General features: G+C 43.3%; 1 protein-coding gene across 2 annotated transcripts in view; it reads left to right on the forward strand.

Annotated features, from left to right (window-relative positions):
* Positions 1-18,567: 18,567 nt before the first annotated feature.
* The window catches only part of NT5C2 (5'-nucleotidase, cytosolic II), an 87,586-nt gene continuing 87,389 nt past the window's right edge, over positions 18,568-18,764 (forward strand). The window contains exon 1 of one of the 2 annotated variants that reach the window (XM_080823436.1): positions 18,568-18,647. The gene's annotated coding sequence lies outside the window, so the exon portion shown is untranslated. The remainder of the gene's footprint in view (positions 18,648-18,764) is intronic. The other variant, XM_080823437.1, reaches the window with a different exon arrangement.

An 18,764-nucleotide genomic window follows, 5' to 3' on the forward strand; every position in this document is an offset into this window, starting at 1 on the left:
ACCCAGGCGCCCCTCCAGTGGCCTTACTGAAGGTCATTTATCAGTTCTAGTAGTTTTTTGGTTCTGGTTTTCTATATATAGTAGTATCATGTCATTTGCAAATAGTAGAAGTTCAACTTCTTTACCAGCTGGGTGCTTTTTTTTTTTTTTTTTTTTTTTTTGGTGGTTGTTGTCTAACTGCTGTGGGTAGGACTTCTAGTACAATGTTGAATGAAAGTGGTGACAGTGGACATCCTTGTCTTTTTCCTGACCTTAGGGTAAAAGCTTTCAGTTCCTCCCCATTCAGGATGATGTTTGCTGTGGGTTCTTCTTGAAAGGCCTCAATTATGTTGAGGTATATTCCCTCTAAACCTACTTTGTTGGGGGTTTTTGTCATGAATCTATGTTGTACTTTGTCACATGCTTTTTCTGCATCTATTGAAATGATCATATGGTTTTTATCCTTTCTCTTATTGATGTGATGTATCATGTTGATTGATTTGTGAATATCGAACCATCCTTGAATACTGAGAATAAATCCCACTTGATCGTAGTGAATGATTTTTTTAATGTATTGTTAGATTCTGTTTGATAGTATTTTGTTGAGGATTTTTGTGTCTATGTTCATGAGAGATATTTCTCTTTTTTTTGTTGTTGTGTCTTTGTCTGGTTTTGGTGTCGTGGTAATGTTGGCCTCATAGAATTAATTTGGAAGTTTTCCTTCCTCTTCTATTTTTTGGAATAGTTTGAGAAGAATGGTTATTAGCTCTTCTTCAAATGTTTGGTAGAATTCACCTGTGAAGCCCACAGGTCCCGGACTTTTGTTTGTTGGGAGCTTTTTAAGTACTGATTTAGTTTCATTGCTGGTAATTAGTCTGCTCAAATTTTCTATTTCTCCCTGATTTGGTTTTCATAGGTTATATGTTTCTAGGAATTTATCCATTTCTTCCAGGTTGTCAGATTTTCTGGCATATAATTTTTCATAATATTCTCTTACAATTGTTTGTATTTCTGTGATGTTGGTTGTTATTGCTCCACTTTCATTTGTGATTTTGGATTTTGAGTTCTCTCTCTCTCTCTCTCTTTATTTATTTATTTGTTTTTGATCAGTCTGGCTAGCGGTATATCAAGTTTGTTGAGCTTTTCAAAGAATCACTTCCTGGTTTCATTGATCTGTTCTATTAGTTTTTTTAGTTTCTTTATCATTAATTTCTACTCTAATCTTTATTATTTCCTTCCTTCTCCTGGTTCAGGGTTTTGTTTGTTTTTCTTTTTCTAGCTTCTTTAGGTATAAGGTTAGATGGTTTATTTGAGATTTTCCCTGCTTCTTGAGTTAGGCGTGTATTGCTATAAACTTCCCTCTTAAAACCATTTTTGCTGCATCCCAAAGATTTTGAACCATTTTTATTTGTTTCCATGCAATTCTTTATTTCTTCTTTGATTTCTTGGTTGACCCATTCATTGTTTAATAGCATATTATTTAACCTCCATGTATCTGTGCTCTTTCCAGATTTTTTCATGTGGCTGATTTCTAGTTTCATAGCATTGTGATCAGAAAAGATCCATGCTATGACTTCGATCTTTTTGAATTTGTTGAGGTTTGTTTTGGGGCCTAGTAGGTGATCTATTCTGGAGAATATTCCATGTACACTTGAAAAGAATGTGTATTCTGCTGTTTTAGGAAGGAATGTTCTGAATATATCTGTTAAACCCTTCTGTCCAGTGTGTCATTCAGAGATACTGCTCTGGCATGCCTGGGTGGCTCAGTGGGTTAAGCCCCTGCCTTCAGCTCAGGTCATGATCTCAGGGTCCTGGGATCGAGCCCCGCATCAGGCTCTCTGCTCAGCAGGGAGCCTGCTTCCCCCTCTCTCTCTGCCTGCCTCTCTGCCTACTTGTGATCTGTCAAATATATAAAACCTTTAAAAAAAAGAAAAGACACTGCTCCCTTATTGAGTTTCTGTTTGGATAACCTGTCCATTGATGAAAGTGGGGTGTTAAAGTTCCTTACTGTTATTGTATTACTACCAGTTAGTTCTTTTATTTTTGATATTAACTGTTTTATGTATTTAGGTACACCCATGTTGGGTGCATAAATATTTATAATTACTATATCTTCTTAGATTGCTCCATTTATTATTATTACTTTTAAAGATTTTATTTATTTATTTATTTATTTGTCAGAGAGATAGACAGAGAGAGCACAAGCAGGGGGAGCAGCAGGCAGGGAGAAGCAGGCTCCCCGCTGAGCAAGGATCCCAGTGGGGGACTCAATTCCAGTACCCTGGGATCATGACCTGAGCCAAAGGCAGATGCTTAACCAGCTGAGCCATCCAAGTGTCCCCATTATTATTTTTGTTAAGATTGTATGTATGTATGTATGTATGTATTTAGAGTGCACAAGAGCAAGTGTGGTGGAATGCGAGGGAGATGGGAAGAATCCCAAGGAGATTCCCTGTCCATCATAGAGTCCAGAGTGGGGTTTGATCTCATGACCCGAGATCACAACCTGAGCCAAAATCAAGAGTTGGACACTTAACTGACTAAGCCACCCAGGCATCTTGTCCCTTTATATATTTTTTTATTTTTTTAAATATTTTTTTAAAGATTTTATTTATTTGACAGAGAGAGAGAGAGAGAGACAGTGAGAGAGGGTACAGAAGCAGGGGGAGTGGGGGAGGAAGAAGCAGCTTCCCGCTGAGCAGAGAGCCGGATCCAGGGCTTGATCCGAGGACCCCAGGGATCATGACCTGATTTGAAGGCAGCCGCTTAACGACCGAGCCACCCAGGTGCCCCTTGTCCCCTTTATTATTATATAGTGTCCTTCTTTGTCTCTTGTTATAGTCTTTATTTTAAAGTTTCTTTTGCCTATGTAAATTTTTTTTTAAAGATTTTATTTATTTATTAGAGAGAGAGAGAGAGAGAGAGAGAGAACAAGCAAGCATGAGCAGGGGAGGAGCAGAGGGAGAGGGAGATGCAGACTCCCCACTCAGCAGAGACCCCTACACAGGGCTCGGTTCCAGGACCTGAAGATCACGACCTGAGCTGAAGGCAGATGCTTAATTGACTGAGCCACTAGGCGCCTCTGATGTGAATATTGTTACCAGGGTTTGCTTGCTTGCTTGCTTTTTCAGGGCTTTCTTTTGACATCTGTTTGAATGATAAATGTTTCTCCATCCCCTCACTGCAGGTATCTTTTTTTTTTTCCTAAAGATTTTATTTATTGGGGCGCCTGGGTGGCTCAGCGGGTTAAGCCTCTGCCTTCGGCTCGGGTCATGATCCCAGGGTCCTGGGATCAAGCCCCGCATCGGGCTCTCTGCTCAGCAGGGAGCCTGCTTCCTCCTCTCTCTCTGCCTGCCTCTCTGCCTACTTGTGATCTCTGTCTGTTAAAAAAAAAAAAAAGATTTTATTTATTTATTTGAAAGATAGAGATCACAAGAAGGCAGAGAGGCAGGTGGGGGGGGTGCGGGGAGCAGGCTCTCTGCAGAGCAGAGAGCCTGATGTGGGGCTCCATCCCAGGACCTGGAGATCATGACCTGAGCCGAAGGCAGGGGCTTAACCCACTGAGCCACCCAGGCACCCCTGCAGGTATCTTTAGGTCTGAAATGAGTCTGTTGTAGAAATATATAAATGGTTTTGGGTTTTTGGAGTGTGTAGTCTGTTTACATTTAAAATAATTATTGAGAGATATGTATTTATTGCCATTTTGTTACTTATTTTGTGGTTGTTTTGTAGTTTTTCTCTGATCCTTTCATGGTTTGCTGGCTTTCTTTAGTGATATACTTGGATTCCTTTTTCTTTATTCTTTGCCTGTCATTGGTTTTTGATTTGTGGTTACCATTGGGTTTGTATATAATATCTTCTGCATAGAGCAGTCTATGCTATATGGTTTGAAGTTATTCTTTACTTCTCCCCAAGTTTTAGGTATATGGTATCAAAGTTTACATTCTTTTATTTTGTGACTCCCTTGACTAATTTTTAGAGATATATTTATTTTTACTGCTTTTGTGTTTCTACTTGTTATGTGTATATGTGTGTTTACTAGTTTTCCTACTCTCACTTGTGGTCTTTTTCTTTTTCCCTCTCAAAGAGTCCCTCTTAATATTTCTTGTAGGGCTGGTTTAGTGAGCTCCTTTAGTTTTTGTTTGTTTGAGAAACTCTTTATCTCTCCTTCTATTCTAAATGATAGCTTTGCTGGATAGTGTATTCTTGGCTGCAGAGTTTTCCCGTTCAGCACTTTGAATGTATCATTCCACTCTCTTCTGGACTGTAAAGTTTCTGCTGAAAAATCTGCTGATAGACTTATGGGGCTTCCCCTGTGTGTAAATGTCTTCTTTTTCTCTTGCTGCTTTTAAACTCTCTCTTTCTTTCTTTCTTTCTTTCTTTTTAAAGTAATCTCTATACAGGGTGCTTGGGTGGCTCAGTCAGTTGAGTGTCTGACTCTTGATTTTGGCTAAGGTCATAATCTCAGAGTCCTGGAATAGAGCTCTGTGTCAGGCTCCACACTCAGTGGGGAGTCTGCTTAGGGATTCTCTCCATTTCCCTTTGCCCTTCCCCTGCCCTCTTTCCCTTTCTCTCTCTCCTTCCGCCTCCCTCTCTCTCTATAAAGTAAATAAATAAATCTTTAAAAAAGAAAAAGTAATCTCTACACCAAACATGGCGCTTAAACTCATAAGCCTGAAATCAAGAGTCAGATACTCTACCAGTTAAGCCATCCAGGCACTCCTCTCTCTCTCCATATATATATTTTTAAAGATTTTATTTATTTATTTGACAGAGATCACAAGTAGGTGGAGAGGCAGGCAGAAAGAGAGGGGGAAGCAGGCTCCCCGCCGAGCAGAGAGCCCAACGTGGGGCTCGATCCCAGGAACCTGGGACCACGACCCGAGCCGAAGGCAGAGGCTCTAACCCACTGAGCCACCCAGGCGCCCCTCCTCTCTATTTTTTTTTAAAGTAATCTCTATACCCATGATGGCTTAGACTCATGACCCCAAGATCAAGAGTCACATGCAACATCAACTGGCTAGCCAGGTGCCCCTCTCTTGTTGCTTTAGAAATTTTTTTTCTTTATCACTGCTTTTTGCCATTTTAATTACTTTGTGTCTTTGTATGGACCTCCTTGGGCTGATTTTTTTGGGGGATCTTTGTGCCTCCTAGGTTTGGATATCTGTTTTCTTCCCCAGATTAGGATGTTTTGAGCCATTATTTCTTCAAATAAATTATGTGTTCCCTTTCTCTCTTCTTCTTCTAGGATCTCTGTTATTATATTTGATGGAGTCACTGAGTTCCATAAGTCTGTTCTCATTTTGCATAATTTTTTCCTCTCTTTTGTTTGGCTTGATTACTTTCCTTAACTCTGTCTTCCAGGTCATTAATTCATTCTGCTGCTACTTCTAGCCTGCTATTTACGCCATCAAGTGTATTTTCAATTTCAGTTATTGTGTTCTTCATCTCTGATCAGCCCTCTCTGTGTTAAGGGTCTCACTGATGTCCTCCTCTCCGGTCCAGTGAATATCTTTATGATCATTACTTTAAATTTTCTTTTTTTTTTTTTTAAAGATGTTTTGACACATGCTTTTTTTTTTTTTTTTTAAGATTTTATTTATTTATTTGACAGAGAGAGATCCCAAGTAGCCAGAGAGGCAGGCAGAGAGAGAGAGAGGGAAGCAGGCTCCCTGCTGAGCAAAGAGCCCGACTCGGGACTCGATCCCAGGACCCTGAGATCATGACCCGAGCCCAAGGCAGAGGCTTAACCCACTGAGCCATCCAGGTGCCCTACTTTAAATTTTCTATCAGGCATATTACTTTTCTCTGTTTTGTGTAGGTATCTTGCTGTGGTTAGGTACCTGGCTTTCATTTGGGACATATTCGTCTGTCTCTACGTTTTGCCTGATTCTCTGTATCTGTATCAGTTTCTCTGTGTTAGGAAAGTTAGCTGCTCTCTTGCTCTTAGAAGTATTGGGTGAGGTGCACACTTTTAACAAGGTGGCACTGGTTCTTTTCCACAGACATGTAGCAGCCACTGTGGAGACTGGGCCAGCTAGGCCTGCTCTGTAAAGCACATGCTGGCTCGGTGAACAGTTTTAAGAAGGTGCATGTCTCCTCCACAGGAGGTTGGGAAATGTAGTGTTGACAATGTTTACATCATTCTTCTGGGGGAGGCACCCACAGTGCTGGGACTGAGATAGGCCTAGCTGAAGGGGGTGGGGTGGGGTGTAACCAAGTTAGGAAGTCAGTGCCAGGTGCTGCACTGGTTCCAGCAGGTGGCCGTGTGATTATGCTGGGGGCAGAGGGAGGAGGAGGGAAATGGCACCTGCTAGGTCCTTCATTCCTGGAGGAGTCCCTCAGGGAACTCTGAGATTAGTAACTAACTCTCCCTCCCACATGCTGTAGGCATTTTTCAAACTTATTTCTAAACTGTATCTCTAGATTGTTGTGCTGTCTTTTTAAGGACAGGGATTCAGCTTCTAACGTAGGCTTTAACATCTCCAATCCTGAGGTTGTGGGCTTTGGGAGACAAATTCTTGCACATAAACCTGTGTAGGTGCAGCACTGGAGAACAGGTCCTGGAGCTCAGACACTGAGTCTCCATGCACTTGCTCTGCAGTCTGTGCCAAGATTCCCCACTTTGTACAGCGGGGAGGAAGATGATATCCCTCTTCACAGAAGAGTAGGGAGATGTGAATCTATTTCAAGAAGTTACTATTTTTTTTTAAGATTTTGTTTATTTATTTATTTATTATTTGAGAAAGAGCTTGAGTAGGGGTGGGTGGGAGAGAGGTAGAGGGAGAGGGAGAAAGATAATTTTTTTTTTTTTAAAGATTTTCCTTATTTATTTGAGAGAGAGCACGAGCAGGGGGTAGGAGTAGAGGGTGAGGGAGAAACAGGCTCCATGCTAAGCTGGACCCTGGGACCATTACCCAAACTGAAGGCGGACACTTAACTGACTGAGCCGCCCGGGTGCCCCAAGGGAGAGAGAGAGAACCTTAAGCAGGGTCCACTCCTCACCTGAGATGAAATCAAGAGTCAGACACTTAAATGACTGAGCTACCCAGGCACCCCTGAAGAAATGATTTTTTAAAATCATGGTCACACACAAAAATAATAATAATAATAATAAAATAAAACCACGTTCACTTTTTTCCTAGAACTTCTTTTTAACTAAAAAACATTTTTTTTAGGGGCCCTGGGTGGTTCAGTCATTATGCAGCTGCCTTTGGCTCCGGTCATGATCCCAGAGTCCTGGGATCAAGCCCTGCATTGGGCTCCTTGCTTGGCGGGAAGCCTGCTTCTCCCTCTGCCACTCCCCCTGCTTGTGTTCCCTCTCGCTGTGTTTCTCTCTGTCAAATAAAATCTTTAAAAATTTTTTTCTTTTAATTTTTAGTTTATTTTTTCCCTAAAATTTCTAATGTTAAAAATGAGACATGTTCATTCTAGAGAGCTTGTAAAATATGGTGAGGTGTAATAAGGAAAATAAAACTTACCTGTGATGTCACAATATGTTAAATTTTGTATGGCAAAAAGATGAACTACATTGCTTCTGTTTTTTGGTTTTGTTTTTAAGATTTTATTTATTTGAGAGAGAGTGAGTGAGAGAGAAAGCATAAGCTGGTGGGACAGGGCAGAAGGAGAAGCAGGCTCTCTGCTGAGCAGGGAGCCTGATACGGACTCAATCCCAGGACCCTGGGATCATGACCTAAGCTGAAGGCAGACACTTAACCCACTGAGCCACCAGGTGCCCCTGAACTATGTTACCGCTTGAGAGATCAAGTAACCTTTTATTCTTCCTCCATTTTCATGTTTCTGGCTGACACAATGGGGTATTACTGAACAACTAATATTTAAATAATAATAATATTTAAAAAAAATAATAATATTTTTACCTTTTTTTTTTTTTTTAAGTAAGCTCCACACCCAGCATGGAGCCCAGTGCAGGGCTTGAACCCAAGACTGAGTTGAGATCAAGACCTGAGCTGAAATCAAGAGTTGGATACTTAAAACCAACTAAGCCACCCAGGCACCCCAATAACAATGATAAAAATTAAAAAAAATAATAATGATAATAAAGTTCTAGGCTTTAAGTCCCACTGATTGTGAAAACTCACAAAATTCAGCACCTCTGATTTTCAAAGCCAGATGCTGTGGGAACTCGTCTTCCCCACGCAGACTACTGGGTGCGGCAGTCTGTTTCTTATTCTTCTCAGCACCCAATGGCTCCCTCCCCTGGCAGCCAGGCCTGCTGGGTTTAGCTCTCCACTGTGTCTCTGCCCTTCCTACCCTCTTCAGTGTGGCCTCATCTCTACATTTTTTTTACATTTATTTATTAATTTTTTTTTTAGTAATCTCTATACCCAGTGTGGGGCTCAAACTCACAACCCCATGACCAAGAGTCCCATGGTCTACTGACTGAGCCAGTCAGGCGCCCCTTGTCTCTACATTAGTTGTGGAGTTTGTTCTCTCAGTCTTCAGATAGTTTTCTGGGCTATTTGCCCTTATGTGAGTGTGATCTAGTTGTATCCAAGGGATGAGGTGAATTTAGGGGCTTCCTACTTGCCATTTTCCCTCAGAAGTTTTTGGTTTTGATATAGGCCACTTTTTTTCTTCTGTTGCCTGGGCTTTTGATGTCTTATCCTTCAGTAATCGTTTAAACACATTTATATCCTTGGGGTGCTTGGGTGGCTCAGTGGGTTAAAGCCTCTGCCTTTGGCTCAGGTCATGATCCCAGGGTCCTGGGATCAAGCCCCGCATTGGGCTCTCTGCTCATCGGGGAGTCTGCTTCCTCCTCTCTCTCTGCCTGCCTCTCTGCCTACTTGTGATCTCTCTGTCAAATAAATAAATAAAATCTTAAAAAAAACATTTATATCCTTTCATTGAGTAGTTTATAATCATTTGATGGTTCCATTTTTCAGACTTCTGAATGATCTGGTCTCTGTACTTCTTCAATCTCACCACTTACTAATATCTCTACCCAAATGGACTTACCGGGTCATTCTGAATTACTACAGAGTTCTGAGCATCCGCTGAGCACCATGCTCTCTCGCGTGTCCTATCTTTGCACTTGCTACTCCCACTTCTCTCCTTTCTTTCTTTTCATAAACTACTTTTCATTCACCTTTTAAGACTTCTGCAGGTAACTCCTCCTCCGAGAAGACTTCCTTGACTTTTCCCAGAGTTAGATGACTTCCCTGGCCTTCCATTGTTTACTTCTACTGTCATGCTTATTAAACTGTTTTAAGTGTTGACTCACCTTTTTCCTCTTCCTCCGGATAGACTATAAGTTCCTTAAAGGCAGAGGCCCTACCCCTGTCTTGTCATCTGCTCTCAAATTTGGTTCAGCAGTTGAATAGGGATCTCTGCTGCTTTAGTTGCTTTAACTCTGAGCAAACTAAACCTTTTGGGCTTCAGTTTTCTCATAAGATGATTGTGCTGGCAAACTGAGATTATGTTTGTAAAGTGGAAGTTGCTTGCCAGTAAATGCTCCACAAAAATTAGCTGTTATTATCATCAACCTATTGAATTGATATTTCAAGCTCCAATCTGTTGTATGAATTTGGACAAAATTCTTTTTTTTTTTTTAAGATTTTATTTATTTATTTGACAGACAGAGATCACAGGTAGGCAGAGAGGCAGGCAGAGACAGAGGAAGGGAAGCAGGCTCCCTGCTGAGCAGAGAACCTGATTTGGGGCTCAATCCCAGGACCCTGGGATCAGGACCTGAGCCAAAGGCAGAGGCTTTAACCCACTGAGCCACCCAGGCGCCCCTGGACAAAATTCTTAAATGCCCAGTAAAATGAGCTGTTTGACCTGGATTATCAATAGCAGTGGTTCTCAAATGAGGCTGCATATTTCAGTCATCTGGGGAGCTTTAAAAATACCGATGTCTAGGTCCCTCCCCAAAAGATTCTGATCTAGTTGGTATGAGTTTACAGCCTGGCATGGGTATTTTTTAAAAGCTCCCCTGGTGATTCTAATGTTCAGCCAGAATAGAGAACCACCGATCTAAAGTTTCTTCCAGATATAACACACGAGGAAGTCCAGCTGCCAGGATTCCTTGGAGGCAGGGGAATGGAATGTCTCCCGGCATTCTCCTGCTATCACCCTTTGTTAGTTTAGCAGGAAGCATTCTTGGACAGGCTCACTAAGCTGGAACTCCAAGAATATTTGTGGACTCCTGGAGTATTTAATACTTAGGAGCTCATTCCCTCCTGGAGGGACCTGGTAGACCAGGGCTCTGAGAAAAAACAAATCAGCTCTTCCCTACCACACTGCTCTAACCTCAGAGTCTCCCCTGGAGTGTTGTGCAGTGGAGTCATAGTCAAGCCAAAGGAGAGGGTGTTTATCCTTGGTATAAACTCAGTAGGGAATCTTGGGGCCCTGACCAGAAGGGGTGGGGCCCGAGAGTTAGCAAACACCCATTCCTTTACAATGCTTTAACACCATATCCGTAGCCATTATTTATTTCATTCCCAAGACAAGCTTGAGGAATGCAAAACAGGTATTGCTGCCTCCATTTTGTAGAAGAGTAAATTAGGTCTCTGAACGGTTGAGGGCCGCACCAAAATTACACAGTAGATTCGCAGCAGCGTCAGCATGCCAGCCCCTGCCCCCTGACTCTCCTTCCTGGACACTCTCATTGTGTCTGGGAAGAAAAACTGCACACTCAGTGTGAGATAGTAGAAAATAGACCTTGGTCTCTTTCCCTGCTTCCTGGTACAGAGCTCCTGAAATCCTTGGCACTCCCTGGGTGATAGGCATGTCTTTTGTTCTAATGAGGTGACTCTTGTCAAGTCATAGATGAGGGCTGGTCACTGGAAAGAGCAAGCCATGATTAGAAGCTCAGCATTTTTAGTACCCCCCCTCCCGCCCACTCTCTTAAGAAGGGCAAGGGGCTGAAAATGGAGTTAATGATCAATCATGTGTGATGGCAGAACAAATCATGTGTTGAAGCCAAAATCGTGTGATGAAGCCTTCATGAAAGTGTGTGGGGTTCAGAGAGCTTCCAGGTTGGTGAACACATCCACATCCTGGGAGGGTGGCCCTCCAGCTCCACAGGAACAAAAACTCCTGTGCTTGGGACCCTCCCAGACCTCACCCTCTGTATCTCTCCATCTGGCTGTTGACTTTTATCATGTCCTTTACTGAGCTGGTGAATGCAAGTAGGTGTTTCCCTGAGTTTTGTGAGCGGCCGTTAACAATCAAATCCAAGGGGGAGGTCATGGGGACCTCTAATTTGTAGCCCAGTCAGACAGAAGTTGTGGGTAACCTGGGGACCTGTTACTTCTGACCGCTGTCTGTAGTGGGGGGCAGTCTCGTGGGACTGAGCCCGTACCCTTGGGGATCTGACACTGTCTCCAGGCAGACAGTGTCAGAATTAAGCTCAATTGTTAGCACTCAGTTGTCCCAGAGAATTGCTCAGTGTGGAAAAACTCTCATGCATTTGAGAGTGTTGTTGAGTGTGGGAGTGGTATGAGAGTAAAGAAGGCACAGAAGGACAGGGAGGTTTTTCTGAAACACCCGGGCAGCGCAGAGTCCTTGACTCCTTGCCATTAAGTGCTCCAGGAACAACTGAAAAAGCTCCTCCCAGTTGCGGCCCCTCTACCTCTGAGCACAGCAGTACTCTCTGGGATTATTAGCAAATGCCTTCAGTTTTGTTAAGTGTGGGGTGTTCAGGACTGCCTTTGAGAGGTGGAGAGGTGTTTTTGTTATAATGTCCAGTGTGCCCAGGAACACTCAGAAGGGCCAGGTAGAGCAGTGGTAGCCAAATGCTGGGTCTTAGACAGGGGTCAGCTCTTAGATCCTGGCTCAAGATGAAGTGGAAAAAAGCAGAAAAGGGCATCAGTTTTTTACCAAGCTCAATTTAATTTAAGGCCCTGCCTTTTATTCTGAGATTATGTTTTCCCTACCTTTTTTGGTGTTAAAATTGCTTTTCAAGAAATAGTAATGGCAATAGATGGCAGTTTATTTTATTATTTTTATTTTTTAAAAGATTTTATTTATTTGCAGGGTGTGCACACAAGTGGAGGGAGGGGCAGAGGAGAGGGACAAGCAGACCGCCACTGAACAGGAAGTCCAATGTGGGGCCAGATCCCAGGACCCCGGGATCATGACCTGAGCCAAAGGCAGACGCTTGACCCACAGAACCACCCAGGCATCCCGATGGCAGTTTATTTTAATGTCCTGAATGGTATAGTCCAAAGATGGCCACCCTACATGAATACCCAGACATGCTTTTGAAATGTCACTGAGTGAAGGAATCCTGAACCTGGTAACCACTTACCATTTCAGAGGGCCTTGTGACCCGAATTCCTCAGAGGTGGGGGAGGCCACAGAGAGAGCCTCCCTTGACAGACAGCAGTGGTAAAACATAAAATAGTAGGGGCACCTGGGTGGCTCAGTTGTTAAGCACCTGCCTTCGGCTCGGGTCATGATCCCAGGGTCCTGGGTTCGAGTCCCACATTGGGGTCCCTGCTCAGCAGGAAGCCTGCTTCTCCCTCTCCCATTCCCCCTGCTTGTGTTCCCTCTCTCACTGTTTCGCTGTCTCTGTCAAATAAATAAAAAAAATCTAAAAAAAAAAAAAAGAAGAAAAAGAAAAAACCACATTAAGTGTTAAGTAAATCGACTTGTAGGATACTACAAGGAAAAAAAACAAATATCAAATAGTAGAAGACTTAAAATGCCTGGATTTGGGCTTTGCCACCCATAAATTCATAAAAAAAGAAATGTACTGTTGCCACTTTGGTTTGATTTAACCAGCTTATTTATATAGTGCTTACTGGATGCCCAGCCCTATCTCAAATGCTGTACAAATGTGATCTCATTTGATCCTTATCAAGTATATGAGGTAGATACTATTATTATCCTCATCTCCATTTTAAAGATGGGGAAACTAAGACATGAGGGCATTGAGACACCTGTCTGGGTTCACATCTAGTTAGCTGCAGAGCCAGAAGTTGAAGCCAGAGAGTCTGGCTCTGGAATCCATTTTCTTAATCCCTACAGCATGCTGCCTGGTTAAAAGCAATTTAGGACTTTTGTGGCATGTAATGATCTATTTTCAGCCTCTGATTCCATAGACAGAAGCTGCCTGTGGACTAAGCTGCCTGATCTGTACTGAGCTGCTGTCAATGATCTCTTTTGAGGCCTTTCCACACCACCACGGGGAGAGTAAGAGTGGGAAGGTGGCCCTTTTGCAGAGCCTGGCAAGACAACAGTGGCAAAATCAATGAACTTTGGTTAAGATGGGCAAGCCCTTGTAGCATGGAACCTTGAGTCCACGCAAAGGTCTTCTGAGAGGTCTTCCAGAGCCTAGAATGCTAGCTTTAAAGCACACTTAAAAAAAAAAAAAAAGATTTATTTGTGAGAGAAAGAGAGAGAGAGAGAGAGAGAGAGAGCACACACCAGCTTAGGGAGGGGCAGAGGGATAGGGAGAGAAGCAGACTCCTGGCTGAGCTCATGTGGGGCTCAATCTCATGACGCCAAGACATGACCTGAACCAAAATGAAGAGTCAGATGTTTAACCAACTGAGTCACCCAGGCGCCCCCCCCTTTTTTTTAATCTCTTTTTAAAACAGATAAAAGTAGAGTTGTGTTGAAGCAGAAGTGGGGATCCGGCTGACCTTATTCTTAGCCTTTATGCAGTATTGAGTCGCTATCAGATAGTGACTCATTTCTGGCCTTTGTACCTACTGGTCCCTCTTTCAGGACTCTTCCAACCATCCAAGCAAGCCCATCTCTTTAGCTTAAGTCCTACTCATCCTTCAAGGCTCAGCTGAGATGTTATTTCCTTAGGGAAATGTTCCCTGAGCCTCTCCCTACCCCAAAACCTAGCCCCTATTTTGTTTTCCCTCATAGCATCTTTCACTTTTCCTGCATTTCTCTTTCCTAAAATTGTAGTAAAGTAATTGTTTATTTATCTAAAGCTCATCTTCCCAAGCAGTTGGAAACCTCCAAAAGGGCAGAAACCCATGTCTCTGTTGATGAGTGTTGGGCACAAGGTAGGAGCACACTGCATAATTTTGAAGAAATGTCCGTGCTCCTGAGTCTTACATGGATATCCTGTCTCTCAAGTTGGAGTGGACATTTCTAGCTAGACTAAACATTTTCTCATTGTCTCCTTTCATAGTGCCTGTGCTGGCACTAATCACCCAAGTGCTGACCCCATGCTATCAGAGAAAGAAGGACGAAAAACAGAGGAGACACACCTGAGATGGCTGATTGGATCTAACACTGAACACTTCCTGGGAGAAAGAGTTTTGGGCAGCTGGAGGCTGTATCTAGGCCCCAGGCCAGGGTGTTGAGCAATGTTTTCATTTCTCTGAGAGCTTCTGCCAACGAGAAGAAAACTGATGAGTGACCTGTGAATGCTGCTTACATTCTGGGTGACTCACAGTTCATGGTATTCTGGGGGAAAAATCATGTTGATCAGAGGGGTAGGACAGCCATGTGGGTACTGGGCAGAAAGTTTAGTGAGAGGCCATCCAGTGCCTCGGTAAGATGGCCCCTCTTGCAAAGCACTCACTGCCCAGGCCTTTCAGCCAATGCCAAGTCAGAGACCCCAGGCAAGCCACATAAGGCCCATTGCTTCCTCGGGCTCCCCAGTCTTCTGTTAGAAGTTTCTTTCATAGTTGGGACGCCTGGGTGGCTCAGTTGGTTAAGCGGCTGCCTTCAGCTCGGGTCATGATCCCAGCGTCCTGGGATCGAGTCCCACGTCGGGCTCCTTGCTCGGCAGGGAGCCTGCTTCTCCCTCTGCCTCTGCCTGCCACTCTGTCTGCCTGTGCTCGCTCTCTCCCTCTCTCTAACAAATAAATAAATTTAAAAAAAAATTAAAAAAAAAAGAAAAGAAGTTTCTTTCATAGTTGATATGGCTTCTCTTTCTCCAGAAACTCATAAAGCCAAATGTCCTGCCCTTTTCCTTCCTATTGTAATTAAAACATTAATTTCTGGTTACAAAAATAAAACACAAATACATGTATCTTCAGAAACAATAAAATAGGGGCATGTGGGTGGGTGTCAGTTAAGCGTTTAAGTGTCTGACTCTGATTTCAGCTCAGGTCATGATCTTAGGAGGTCATGAGATAAGCCCCAGAGCTCCGCCTTGGGTTGGGTACTGGGTATGGAGCCTGCTTAAGAGTCTCTCCCTCCCTCTTCCTTTGCCTCCCCACCCCACCTCCACATACATGCTCTCTCTTTCTCTAAAGAAAAAAAAAAAAAAAAAAGGAACAAAAACCCGCAGTAAAATGAAGCTAAACTCCCTTTTACCCCCACACTTGGCCCTTTACCTCATCTTCAGAGATAGCTTTTTTTTTTTTTTTTTTTAAATAACTTCTGATAAACATTTGGGATGTAGCCTTATGATCTGTTTTAAAAATCTTTTACAAACAATGTGTGGTTGTCTTAGTTTGGGCAGCTATAGTGGTATACCAGAGACTTGGTATAAGAAAATTTTCACAGTTCCAGAGGCTGGGAAGTCCAAGGGCAACACACCAACAGATTTGGTGAAGGCCTGTTTCTTGGTTCAGAGAAAGCGATCTTCTAGCTGTGTACTTACAAGGTGGAAGGGGTAGGAAGATTTCGGGGTTCTCTTTTATAAGGGCACTCATTCCATTTATGAGGGCTCTGCCCTCATGACCGAATTCTCTCTCAAAGGCCCTACCTCCAAATACCATCACGTTGGGCATTAGGTTTCAACACACGAATTTAGAATTTGTCTATAGCAGTGTTGATAAGAAAAAAATGGTGTTTATGTCTGTGTTTTAACATTTTATTTTGAAAATAATTTTAGATTTACAGAAGAGTTGCAAAGTGTTTTACCATTTTATTTTGAAATAATTGTAGATATATAGAAGAATTGCAAAAATAGTAACAGGGCACCTGGGTGGCTCAGTCATTAAGCATTAAGCATCTGCCTTAGGCTCAGGACATGATCCCAGGGTCCTGGGATCAAGCTCTCTGCTCAGCGGGGAGCCTGCTTCTCCCTCTTCCACTCCCCTGCTTGTGTTCCCTCTCTCACTGTCTCTCTGTCAAATAGATAAATAAAATCTTAAAAAAAAAAAGTCACAGAAAGTTCCAGTATACCCTCACTCCGCCTCTCCTAATGTTAATGGGTTCCATAACTCTGGTTCAATGATCAAAACTAAGAAATTAACACTGGTGCAATGTACTGTTAATTAAACTATAAACTTTATTGGAACTTCACCAGTTTTTCCACTAATATGCTTTAACTGTTCCAGGATGCCATCCAGGATCCTCTGTTGCATTTAGTTGTCTTGTCCCTTTAGTCTCCTCCAATCTATGTTTTCCTTGGCTTTCATGACCTTAACACTTTTTTTTTTTTTGAAGGCTCCAGTTCTTTTTTTAAAATAGTCTACTTATTTATTTATTTTTAAGTAATCTCTGTACCCAGCATGAAACTCAAACTCATGACCCCAAAATCAAGAGTCACATGCTCTCCCGACTGAGCCAGCCAGGTGCCCTGACTGTAACACTTTTGAAGAGTCCAGGTCAGGTATTTTATAGAATAGCCCTTAATTTGGGTTTGTCTGAGGTTAAGCATTTTGAAGAAGATTTAAAAAAAAAAATCAATTATATATATATAATTTGCATGTTATATATTATACTGCAACTTGAGTTTTATATTCAACTATATTGTGTATTTTTTTAAGCGAGAGGGAGCAAGTGAGGGGGGGCAAAGGGAGGAGGGGGAGAGAGAGAATCTTAAGCAGGCGCCACACCCAGCATGGAGCCTGAGGCAGGGCTCAATCTTAGGACCCTGAGATCAGAACCTGAGCCAAGGCACCTAACCAACTGAGCCACCTTGGTGCCCCTCAACTATATGACTATAGATCAAGGTCACTTCTCTTAAATTCTCTACAGAATTGCATTATGAGTATTGTGCATTTTATTTTTATTTTATTTTATTTTTTAATTAATTACTTTATTTGACAGAGATCACAAGGAGGCAGAGAGAGGCAGGCAGAGAGAGAGGGGGAGGCAGGATCCCCGCCAAGCAGAGAGCCCAACGCGGGGCTCGATCCCAGGACCCCGGGACCATGACCCGAGCCGAAGGCAGAGGCTTCAACCCACTGAGCCACCCAGGTGCCCCGAGTATTGTGCATTTTATTTAGCTATTCCCCCATTGGTGGGCACTTAGGCTGATTCCAGAATTTATTAACAACATCATAGGGATTATCCTTATACACATCTCCATATGCACATGAAGTGCGGTAGATAACTAGAAATGGCATTGCTGAAACATGGATTTGATAGATGTTGTCCTATTGCCCTCTAAAGTGGTTGTGCCAATTTATATTCTTTTGATATTATGAATATTGAAAATTGTTGCCACTCTCAGTTTCAATTTCCATTTCCCTGGTTACTACTGAGATTGCATTTTTTGTGTGCTTATTAGCAATTTGTGATTAGCAATTTCCTTCTGTGAACTGCCAATCTATATTATTTGCCCATTTTTCCAGTAGATTTTTTTCTTACTGATTCGTTAAGAGTCCTTTGTATGTTCTAGATACAGATCTTTATTTTATGTATTACAGATATTTTCTCTTCATTTGTTATTTCTTAAGTTTGTTTCCCAATTTTTAAAAAAGGTTTTATTTATTTATTTGCGACAGAGAAAGGCGGGGAGAGAGAGAGAGAGGGCATAAGCAGGGAGGAGGGTCAGAGGGAGAGGGAGAAGCATTCTTCTGGATGAGCAGGGATCCCAATGCCAAGCTCAATTCCAGGACCCTGAGATTATGACCCCAGCTGAATGAGGCCCTTGTTCCCCAATTTTTTAAGTTATTACATGTCCCTGATTTTTATTTTTTTAAACATTTTATTTATTTGACAGACAGATCACAAGTAGGCAGAGAGAGGGAGGAAGCAGGCTCTCTGCAGAGCAGAGAGAGGGAGGAAGCAGGCTCTCTGCAGAGCAGAGAGCCTGATGTGGGGCTCGATCCCAGGACCCCTGGGATCATGACCTGAGCCGAAGGTAGAGGCCTCAACCCACTGAGCCACCCAGGCACCCCACATGTCCCTGATTTTTAAAATTATTTTTTCTGACTTCTGGAGACAAAGTTCTTGATTATACAAGTAGTATAAATGATGTAGAAAATCTGGGAAATTTATGGAAAAGTATAAAGAAGAAAAGAAACTACCCGGAATCTTATCACTGAGGAAAAAAACCCCCACTACTAAAATATTCAATTACAGGGGCACCTGGGTGGCTCAGTGTGTCCCTTCTGGACCAGAAGAGGTCTAGGGTCTCTTTGACACTTTCCCTTAAGGGGAAGTGTTGGTGTATAGACCAAGGCAAGGTGGTCCAGGGCCTTGCTGAGGGGCCAGGCACAAAGCCAAGGGATGGAGACCTAAAAGACATGTAAGGGTTGTCAGTGTGCCTTATCCCACAGCTCGTCAACAACTGCTGTTCTGTTTTTTGTGGATCTCGAAAACCCGCGCTAGGGCCCCAGGCGCACGCCCGCCTCAGGGCTCCTCTCCGTCTGCGCTGCTAGGGAGCGTCGCGGCGGCCCGGTTCTTCGGCGGAGCTGCGGAAAGAACAGCACGCCGGTCCCTGGCCGGGCGCGAGCTGGGGGCGGCGCCGGGGCGGCGGGGGCGGGGAAGGAGAGCGCCCGGGCGGCTGCGGCAGTTGCGCGTTGGGATTGCTGCCGAGCGGCGGACCGGTGAGTGCGGCGGGACTCGCGGGAGGGCGGGGAGGGAGCGGGCGAACGAGAGAGCGAGCGAGGGAGGGAGGGAGAGTGCGCGGCAGAGCGCGCGACTTGGGACCGGGAAACGCCGCC

The sequence above is a fragment of the Martes martes genome (assembly GCF_963455335.1).
Source record: "Martes martes genome assembly, chromosome: 14".
Lineage (NCBI taxonomy): Eukaryota > Metazoa > Chordata > Mammalia > Carnivora > Mustelidae > Martes > Martes martes.